The sequence below is a fragment of the Panthera uncia genome, chromosome C2, assembly GCF_023721935.1.
Source record: "Panthera uncia isolate 11264 chromosome C2, Puncia_PCG_1.0, whole genome shotgun sequence".
Taxonomy (NCBI): Eukaryota; Metazoa; Chordata; class Mammalia; order Carnivora; family Felidae; genus Panthera; species Panthera uncia.
Genome location: NC_064810.1, coordinates 57,708,869 through 57,719,604, shown reverse-complemented (window position 1 = coordinate 57,719,604; position 10,736 = coordinate 57,708,869).

Genomic DNA, 10,736 nt, shown 5'->3' with positions numbered 1-10,736 from the left:
ATTGCCTTTGGTCCAGAACAACAGGTAGAGACTAAAGAAAACCACAGATAAAGGTTAGCTGGAGTTGGAGTACTTGAGGAAATAAACAGGAAAAATAGGGAGGTTGCCTTACAGCAGTAAAAAGTGTGAAATGAGATCATGAATGAGTAGAAGTTTCTGTGAGAACAACAATTAGAACATGGGCATAGAAGTAAGTGCGTGAGGTAGGGTGAGGACTAGGATTAGGCTAGTGGAGGGGAAGAGGCAAAGGAATTGAAAAACCATCTATGCACATATCACCAAAAATTATGACAGAAGTAGTTTTGGAGATGATAGCAGTTAGTCAGGACTAACATCGTCAAGAAATAAAGATGACCTGGGAAGCTGCGTGACTGTAAGAAAGAGGAGGGGATAGTAAATTATTTGAAGATTTGAGATTCAAAGAAAGGGCTTTTCATGGAGTCAGAAAGGAAAATGGCCTAGAAGTGTCATAAAGGGGCAAAAAAAGTGCCTCCTCATGCCATAACTAGGTACAACCAAACCCCTGCAGGGGCTGCAGGACTCTGTCCTCAGGGGGAGCATGGGCTCAGTTATCGCAAAAGATGAACGGAAACATTTAGAAAAAATGTTCAAATAGATAAAGGGAATTAAGAGATATAAACCTGCAGTTATAAAATAGGTAAGTCACAGATGAAAAGTACACCATAAAGAATATAGTCATTAACATTGTAATAACATTATATGGTAACCACACTTAACCATGGTGAGCACTGAGTAATGTATAGAATTGTTCAATCAATATGTTGTGCACCTGAAACTAATATAATATTGTATATAAATTATACTCCAAGCAATAATGTAAAAAAAAAGATAGAAAGAAAAAGTTGTGAACACAAGGGAGTTTGCTGATGACTGGCCCTGAATTCCAGGGAATAGAGGTGAAGGATTTCAGGATTTAGGGGTTGGTGGGAGACAGAGTCAGGAAAGGGACCACAGTGCCTGGAGGAATGAGCGCTTTCCTGGGCTTCTTGTAGTGACTGCCATAAACAGGGATAAAGACAAGTTAGGTAGTGGTGACAAAGATCGTGTTCTTGAGAAATGTGGGGCGTGAGGTCCTGTGAGGAGTACATAAATGTTTAGGACTTCCTCTTGATCCCTGAGAATGGATATTCAGCATCATTGCTCACAAGGCTCTGACTGGCAGCTCTCAGGAAAGCTTCTGCTTCTTCAGGGAGTCATTTCCATAGCAAGACAGAGAAAAATGAGCTTGGGCTTTGGAGCCTGCTCACCTGGGTTTGTATCCCAGCTCTGCTACTAAGAAAGAGGAGTGACTTTTGTCTCATTGATCTCAGCCTCCATGTGTTTGTCTGTCTTCATTAGCCCCCAGAAGTTGATCGTGTCCATATAATCACCTGGTTACAGGAGGATCTCAACAAGTTATCTGAAATTTCCTAGGGAGAAGGATAGGTGTGTTGGTCAAAAAATGACAGGCACACTTGGATTTTTAACCAAAAAATTACCAAAATAGATGCTAAAAAATATCTGCTGAGTTGTGTGGGTATTAATAACTCAGTCATACTTTAATTCAAGTTTTTCACATTTTCAATTAACACACAAGAAGAAATACATCTAATGCCCTGACCCAGAATTCAGACCCATGAGCATTTAGCCTTATCACATGTGATACATTCTAACAATTTCCTTTTTTGCCCCCATTGTTTCAAAGAGAAACAACTTAAGTCCATTTCATGATCCCAAATGTGAAGCAACTATAATGTATTTCACATTTACTGAGCACCTTCTATGTGCCTAGTTCTGATGGCCACTGGAGATAAGAAAAATAAGATGTAAATTTTGTTCCACAGGACAGTGAAGAAAAAATATTAATTACTATACTAAAAACTAAAATATAAATCTATAAAAGTGCTATGGGATCTTAGTCTGGGAAATCTGAGAACATTCTTCAAGAGGAGCAGAGCACTTAAACTGTGTCTTGAAGGGGAAGCAGGATTTGTTTAGACAAAGAAAATATACCGTGAAGACTTACATTCTGTTCCAAATGGTTGTTCCAAATTACAGGGTTTGGGATTACATAAACAGCACTTTACCACTTTTCCCAGTCTTGGAATTGTGGGAGAAATATTTTGTTTATGTGGAATTATCTTGTTGTTGGCTACCTAATTGTAGCCCCACTAGCAATCCTCCAAATGGAAACCCAGGAGACAGTAGACTTGACCAAAGAAATGACAAATTAAAGAGCATTCTGGAAGTATACTGTAGCATATGCCAGGAGAGGCACACTCTAAGAGGGTGAGATCTAATCTTCCCGCAGGCATCATTCATCATTTTGTGCTAGAGTCTATGGGAAAGTCTGTTCCTCTGCAAATGAGGAAAGTATCAGATGAATCCACTTCAGGGACATGGTTGCACAGTTATGAAGCTCTGCCAGGTATTCCCAATCTATTTGCCAGGCATGGTCGACATTGGCTTCTTCCTGCCCTGGAAACTAACCTTCCTGTTTGGATCTAACTGTATTATTTTTAACCCAACCAGGGATTTTGGACAATGATGTGAGTAAAATCTGGGGATTTCTGAGAAGTGATTCCAGAAAACTGTAATCAGAAATATGTAAATCTGAGGGAAGAAAAGTGTAAAGGAGTCTTAAACCCTTTCCTCCTGGCCATTCAACCTCGAAACCACTACTCCAATTTCCAGAGGCCCATGATTTCATAACTTAGCCTCTCACAATCTCGAACAATTCCAATAATTAGAAAGTTCTTTTTTTTTGTTTTGTTTTAAACTTTCAACTTATTCTGGTTCTGCTTTCTGGATCTCTGTATTATCTTCCTAGGGCCATCATAACAAATTACCACAAATTTTATGGCTTTAAACAACAGAAACATATTCTTTACCAGTTCTGGAAGATAGAAGTACAAAATCAAGGTTGTCCACATGGCTTACCCCCTCTGAAGGCTCTATGGGCAATTGGTCATTTGCCTTGTCTAGTTTTTGGTGGCTCCAGGCCTTCCTTGGCTTGATGTCACAGCACTCAAATCTTTTCTTCCATGGTCACATTACTTTTCCTCTGGGGTGTGTCTTATAAAGACACTTTTCATTGGACTTAGGGCATCCTGTGGAAATCCAGGATGATTTCATCTCAATGTCATTATTTTAAATTACATCTGCACAGACTTATTTTCAGAGAAGATAACATTCTGAGGTTATAGGGATTAAGGTTTATACCTCATTACTCTACAAAAGAGTGAAGTGAACTATTTAATAACTCCAAAGACTGAAATGCTAAAACAGTACCATTTTGTAGGGTTGTTGTGCCGGGAAACATAGCAAAGAACTCAAATAGTGTTAGCTCGTTTTATTATCATTATTTTATAGTACTTTGAAATTTTCAATGTGTAACCGGTGACTCACTTGATATAATCCTCATAATCTCATAGTAAGCAGGTATTGTATCAGGAGACCCAAACTTGACAATAGTTGCCTCATATTGCCACCATATTAGTTTAAGGATAAATTTTTGTTGGCACCTCTTCTTCCCCCAAATGACTTGAAACAGTTTCAACATGCACATACTTAAAAGGTAGGAAATTGAGAAAATCAGAACCAAGTAAAAGGTAAGCACTCATATCAACCCTAATGGTAAATTTAATTCCATTAACTGAGTCTCATATTTGTCTCTTACAAAAAACATTAACAGTGGCTTTTCTGGATGACGGGATCATGGGTTAATTTTTTTATGTCTCTCTTTTCCTTGTTTTTGCTCCTTGGGTATTTTACAACTTTTCTATCATGGGCATGTAATATTTATTATTTTCATAATTGGAAAGTGACTTCTTAATTGGACTTTGCCTTCTTGATAGTCAAGGTAAAAAGGGGAAATCAGTCATTTAGATAATTAGAATCTGAGAGGAGGCAGTAGGTCAATTCCTTCGGGGAAAGTAACAGTTTTTCTAGTACTGGCTTTTACTCAAAACACTAGGTCATACAATGCCCTCATTTCTCACAAATACCTGAAAATGCTTCTTGCAGCCTTGTTCAAAAACAGCAGAAGCTGTAAGTGATATTGTAATGGCCTAAGTTTATGTGGTCTGAGAAGACATGCCCAGTAAAAGAACTATGTGTCCTTAGTCAATTACTCCTAAAGATCGCTGTGAAATGAGCCCATGAGCAAGTAGAAAGGCATGATTCCTGGATCTGGTTCATCAGCACTGAGTTTGGAAGTGTGCTCCGAGCTGGCTGTAACAGCTTTGACTATCTGAGGATGATAAATAAAATATGTGTTTAAAGTTTTGTAATAATACTGTATTAGGATTATATTTTCGTTGATAAAGGCCTAGGGTAATGGAATTCAAGGTTATTGACTGGAAAGATTTTATTTGGAAGACGCATGAAAAGGAGGCAGGAGATGACTAGATTGTGAACATAGAAGAGAGAATGTGCTCCCTTATATGAAAGGCCACCCTCAAGCAGCCAGTTAATCGCAAAGTTGGAGCTCAGTTCTTTGTTTTAAAGTTTGGATTAAGAGATTTTCAAACAATACACAAAACTAGAGAGAAGAATGTAGCGAACCTCAGTTTCAACACTGACCAACATGCAGCCAGTCTCGTTCCCCCTCGTCCGTATCCAAGACATCCTACCATTACACATGTTCAAAATATAAACTGAATTATAATAAGCGCATTTCTAAATTTTATTTCCCCTTCGTGACATTACTTCATATTTCACAAGTTGCTTTCAATACACACAGATAGGTTCATTTTCCTGTCATTAAGGGTTAAATTCCTCCAGAAAAAGGATTTTATTGGTGCCTCCCTCTGTAACTATCTCTGGGGACCCAGTGCAGCAGAGCAGCTGGAACAGTACTTGATAAATGCTACCCGCTTTGAGATACGTGCTGATCACCAGAAACGCAACTAGCAGAAGGAAGTATGTAAAATAATAAAAAGAAATGCAATGCCACTTCCTCCTAATAATTGTATGGTCAGAAAGTAATCTATACTTGGAGCGCCTAGGTGGCTGAGTCAGTTAAGTGTCCGGCTCTTGATTTTAGCTCAGGTCATGATCTCAAGGTTGTGAGATCCAGCCTTGAGGTAGGCTTTACACTGACAGTGCTGAGCCCCCTTGGGATCCTCTTTCTCTCTCTGCCCCTCCCCCACTCGTGCCCACGCGCTTTCTCTCTCTTTCTCAAAATAAACTTAAAAAAGAGAGAACGTATTCTACACTTAATTGTTCTAAAAACCTATTATCACGAACTTTGTCCGATGACATCATTACCTCCATCCCTTTCTTCAAAATGCCAAGCCAAGCGCTTGAATGTGAAATCATTTGTTTTTTTTCTATTCATCTTTCACCGCTGTTGAAATGTTCTCTCTGAAACATTTACCTTTTGAAACTTGATGAAAGTGAATGTAAATTCAAGTCTGGCTTGTAAGTGTTCACTTCATAAGTGACTCTTGGTTTTCTTTGTTTGTTTTAACGTTTATTCATTTTGGAGAGACAGAGAGAGACACAGAATGAGCGAGGGAGGGGCAGAGAGAGAGGGAGACACAGAATCCAAAGCAGGCTCTGGGCTCTGAGTTGTCAGCACAGAGCCCAACACGGGGCTCGAACTCATGAATTGTGAGATCATGACCTGAGCTGAAGTCGGTCGCTTAGCCGACTGAGCCACTCAGGCGCCCCTCTTTGTTTGTTTTTAACCTGATATATATAAACTTTCCTCTCCCTACCCAAGAATGTGCCACCCTCCCACCATTGTCTAGATCCAAGGCAAAAAATATGTTTGCTGAAAGCAATTCAGACTGTGTCAGCCAAGGGAAAGAATTCTCCAGAATTTAAGTGTAAAATCAGAACTGTGTGTAATATCTATCAAGCCAGATGTTTACCTGCTCACTGTGAGAGAAATTGGAAGTACATCAAAAACCAGTGATAGGAGCAGCTTTGAACCACATGCAGAAAGAGGCAGTTCAGGAAAATTTTGGGTTCCAGTAAGCCCTGACCTCCTGAAGCTATATTTAAACTTAGGAAATGTTTTTTCTTGGCTGAGTCAGTGCCCCTAACCAGCTTCTATCAGGCCGCAGAAGAGGCTTGCCTGAGCTATGTTGGGAATTTCTACTCCCTCTTTCTTTCCTCTCTCCTGATAAAGGAATGAGTCTTAAGAAGTTTCAGTGAGCCACTTGAAATCTCCAGGCCTCAGTTTCCCCATCTCTGAAATCACTTCTAATACTGACTTTTTGTGATTCCTACTCAGTCTTTTGTACAGAGACTCACAGGATGCTGTGCCCCTTTGTATACGGCAGGAAGTTTCAACTCACCCGGAAGCATATGCCAATCAACTCCTGAGATGTTAGGTCTCAAACTGTTGCTGTTATTTTTTATACAACTTGGTGGCTTCTGATGATACTTTGGCGCTAGAACCTGGCCAAGTCAAAAATATTCAAACACAACTTGACAGGCATGGAGTTCCCTTGGGGACTACGTTCTGCCTTTGTAAATTAAAGCTAGCTTTAAGATGAAGCAGAGAGAAGCATCTTCTCTCCCCAGGCGGTTCCTACCATGTCTAGGTCGCTGTGGAACCGGCTTGGCTTCTCAGAAACCCATGGGGACAAATGGAAAGAGGGAATACAATTCTAGGATCTCTTTTAAGCTATGTGAGTTCTCTGGAACCTTGCAAGTGCTGGCAAGGTCCTTCTGTCACGACACAGTAGCAGATCTGGTGAAGGAACATTAAGTCTAGGGGGGCAATTCAGGGATGTCAATCTGGGCATCCTCTGTAAGCGTTTAGGTGGGCTCTTTGCCATCTCTGATGGAGGGTCCTGGCTGTTAATACCCTGGAGCAAGATGGAAAAACTGTAGTCAGAAAGCCAACACCCCTTCCCTCCTCCACCACCGCCACCTCCTTCTGCTGCTCCTGGTCCCGTTTGTGTGCTTATGCAGTGTGAACCTGGTACCTCTTTTGTGCAGTGGCAGCTGAGGAGACTCCAGTGCTCAGCACGGCCAACAAAAAGCCCAGGAAGTAGCCAAGACTGAGAACAAGAATCGTATTCATTTAAAGGTTGTGGGGCAGGATGGTTCTGTGGTGACATTTAAGATTAAGAGGCCCACAGCACTTAGCCAACTAGTGAAAGCCTCTTGGGAATGCCAGGGTTTGTCAGTGAGGCAGATCAGACACCGTTCAGATATACTGCGTCTATCGGCTCTAAATCCATTATGCTTGTCCCCAGGCTTCATGACCGCCAATTTCTAAAAGGCCTTTTCCTGCTGTCTTGGCCAATCCTGCTTTCCCATAGGGCAGGAGGGATGTTCCAGTGCAAAGTCGTTTGAACTACTCCTCCCTCCCAAAATATATTAGCATAAAGTTAATTTGTCCAAAAACTATTTGTCGACCACCTGTCTGTACTAGGTGCTAGAAAAGAGCAAGCAAGCAAGCAAGCAGATACAAATCTCCGCTCACCGTCACGAAGCTTACCATGTAATGGGAGAAGACAGATAATAAATGAAATAAATAAAGCCCAGCGTGTGCTAGATGGTGGTGTGTGCAATGGAGACAAATAAAAAGGAGAACGAGATAAAGAGCATTTGTTGGGGAAATCTTCAGATTGTGGCAATCTTGAGAAGAACATTCCAGGCAGAAAAAAAGAGTAGGTGCCAGAGTCCTGTGGCAGAAGCATGCCTGAACAGTGGTGAAATAGTAAGGAGGCTAGTGTAGCTGGCAGGGCATTATCAGGAGAAAGAGGGGTAGATGATTTCAGGGAGTTATCAGGGGGGCCAATCATGGACAGCCTTATAGCCCACGTAAAGACCTTGGCTTCTACTCTAAATAACACCGGAAGTATTTGGACATTTTGTGCAGAATGACATGATTTGTATTGACCCCTATTTTCAAACAGTTCTGAGAATAGACTGAACAGGGGAGAGAGCAGAGCAAGGAGACTAACAAGAAAGCTGCAACAACAGTCTAGGAGACAGTGGTGGTTTGGGGCCAGATGGTAGGAGTTGGACTCTGAATATCTTGGTAGAATAAACAGAATATGCTTATAAATAAAGTGTGGGCTGAATCACGGGGTGAGAGGAGGGGAGAGAGGGCACTGGGCAAGACGCCTGGCCTTCTCAGTTGAGTTCATCTCACATTTACAATGTTACCTGAGCAAAGTCACTGAAAAGCTTGGGGCCTCATTTTTCACCTCTAGAACAATGGCTTTAGCTCCTTCTTGACCACAGGAGTCTCAAATGTATGTGACATCTGTGCAAAAGCAGACTTTCTTAGAAATGAATCACAGTTCTGTGTGACCTCATGCAAGTTCATTAGCCTGAGCAACTGAGGTGGGGAGGCTGTGGTCAAATCTGAAATATCTTGGGAGCAACTATAAAAACCCAAACCCAAGAGATATTACAGTTGTGAGGAATTAATTTAGGGACGTTTACTTTTCAAAAGCTAAATCTCTTTCTTGGTAGGCTAAGGATAGCCAAAGAAGAAAGTCTGTTCAAGGAAACTGTTGTTGTTGTTTTTAACTCATAAGGGGTTTTCTGATTTAATTTTTTTTTAATGAGAGAGCACAAGCGGGGCAAGGGCAGAGAGAGAGGGAGACGCAGAATCTGAAGCAGATTCCAAGCTGTCAGCACAGAGCCCGATGCGGGGCTCGAACTCACAAACCGTGAGATCATGACCCAGGCCAAAGTCGGACGCTTAACCGACTGAGCCACCCAGGCACCCCTCAAGGAAGCTGTTTTAACCAAAGCTTTATGATCCTTAGTTACTGTATGGATTTTGTATTCTTTGAACCTGTATTTATAAATGTTACCTCGTTGGTGATTAATACATTTTTACATCCTCCCCCAAATTCTCATCTTCAGTTTTAGTTTTATTTTAAACCCAAAAAGCTTCTTTTGCTTTCCCCTATCTCTGAACAGGTTTATCACCACCTTGGAATTTTTCTAAATTTTTACCAACAAGAGAACTATGTGACTGAGTTATTCTAAATGACTCAAGTGCTTACAACTTTCCCAGCATTACTTAAGCATACAAAGCCCAAGCTGCCTCTTTCCAATTCACAAATTCAGAAAAAGCACTCCTAATTGAAACTTTCAGGATAAGTATGGGATGTTGGAGAGCTCCTCCCAGGGGTGACCAGGCAGGAATCAGAGGGCAAGACAGGTGTTCCACATGCATCGGCCTTCTCAGCCACGTGCTCTGGGCTACCCCTTCCTCCTCCTGTCTTCATTGGCTATGACCTTCCCGGGGTTTTTTCCATCACAGCCTACTAGTCTAAGTCCAAGTCCCTCAATATCCTCCAAGGTAACTGATAAGCCACTTTATAAGCCAATTTAATTGAATTACATGGGTACCTTGCTTTATTTCACTTCACAGATACTGTGTTTTTTACAAATTGAAAGTTTGGGGCAACCCTTCCTCACGCAAGTCCATGGGTGTCTTTTTTCCAGAAGCATTTTGTCATTCATGTGTCTGTGTCACATTTTGGTAATTCTTGCAATATTTCAAACGTTTTCATTATTATTCTATTTGTTAGGTGATCTGTGATCAGTGAGTATGACTCGATGAAAGCTCAGAGGATGGTTAGCACTTTTTAGCAATAAAGTATTCTTTAACTGAGATATGCGCATTGTTTTTCAGACATAACGTTAATGCACACTTAATAGATTACAGTATAGTGTCAGCGTAACTTTTATAGGTACTGGGAAAACAAGAAATTCATCTGAGCCCTTTTTTGATATTTGCTTTTTTGCAGAGGTCTGAAACCAAACCACAATATCTCTGAGGTACTCCTGGATTAGTGACAAAGAAGGATTCGTCCTAGGGTTCTCTGCACTAAGTTATGATGAAATAATGAAATGTTTAGGCACTGTGAAGATACCTGTTTAACAAGGAGTTTCCTTGGGAAAGACTCACAAAATCTTCTCATCAGGTGGTCTCCTTCTTTGCATATACTTTACAGGATCAGTCTTTAATATTGTCCCTGAGACCACTTCAGGGGGCCCACAAGGTCAAAACTATTGTCACCATCATACAAAAACATCATTTGCCTATTTCACTTTCATTCTCTCAAATGTGCTGTGGAATTTTCCAGAAGCTACACGATGTGTAATGTTGACATCATTCTGATGGCTAATAGAATACATGCTTGTATATTTTTTTCAAATATGTAAGTTTTAATTTCAAATGTGGTAAACATTGGCAAACACTTCTCTTTACCAGAAAGTTCTTTGGGGTCCTCAATAATGTTTTTAGGGATGGTCTAAATTTTTGAGAACCGCTGCTTTAGCTCTCCTGCCTGATCTGGCAGTTGAGATACAAAGATACAGTAACGCAACAGAACGAGAGGCAGGGTGGTGGCTCCTATTAAATTCAAAACTGTGTAAGCCAATCAGTTTGCAAAGGTTGGTGTCAAAAGCAAAATCAAAAGAGCACATGCAAGGAAGTGCTCCAAAATTGACCATATCACATCAAATGGACACAGTTACCAAACTGACAGAGCTCCCTCTGGCTAGATCAGGGATATCTGATTTGTGACTTTGTGACTAATCAGAAATGTTAGTGGCATCTTCTAGTGGGTGAGAGATAGATGGGAGGGGAGGGTTTCACACACAGAGGGAAAGTATAAAGATTATCACTAATGTCTACCACAGTCCCCAAAAGAGTATCATGAACCAAATATTTAGCCTTGACACTTTTATGTTTAACCATTCAGTATTTTAATACAAATATATGAAATAATACAGAATTA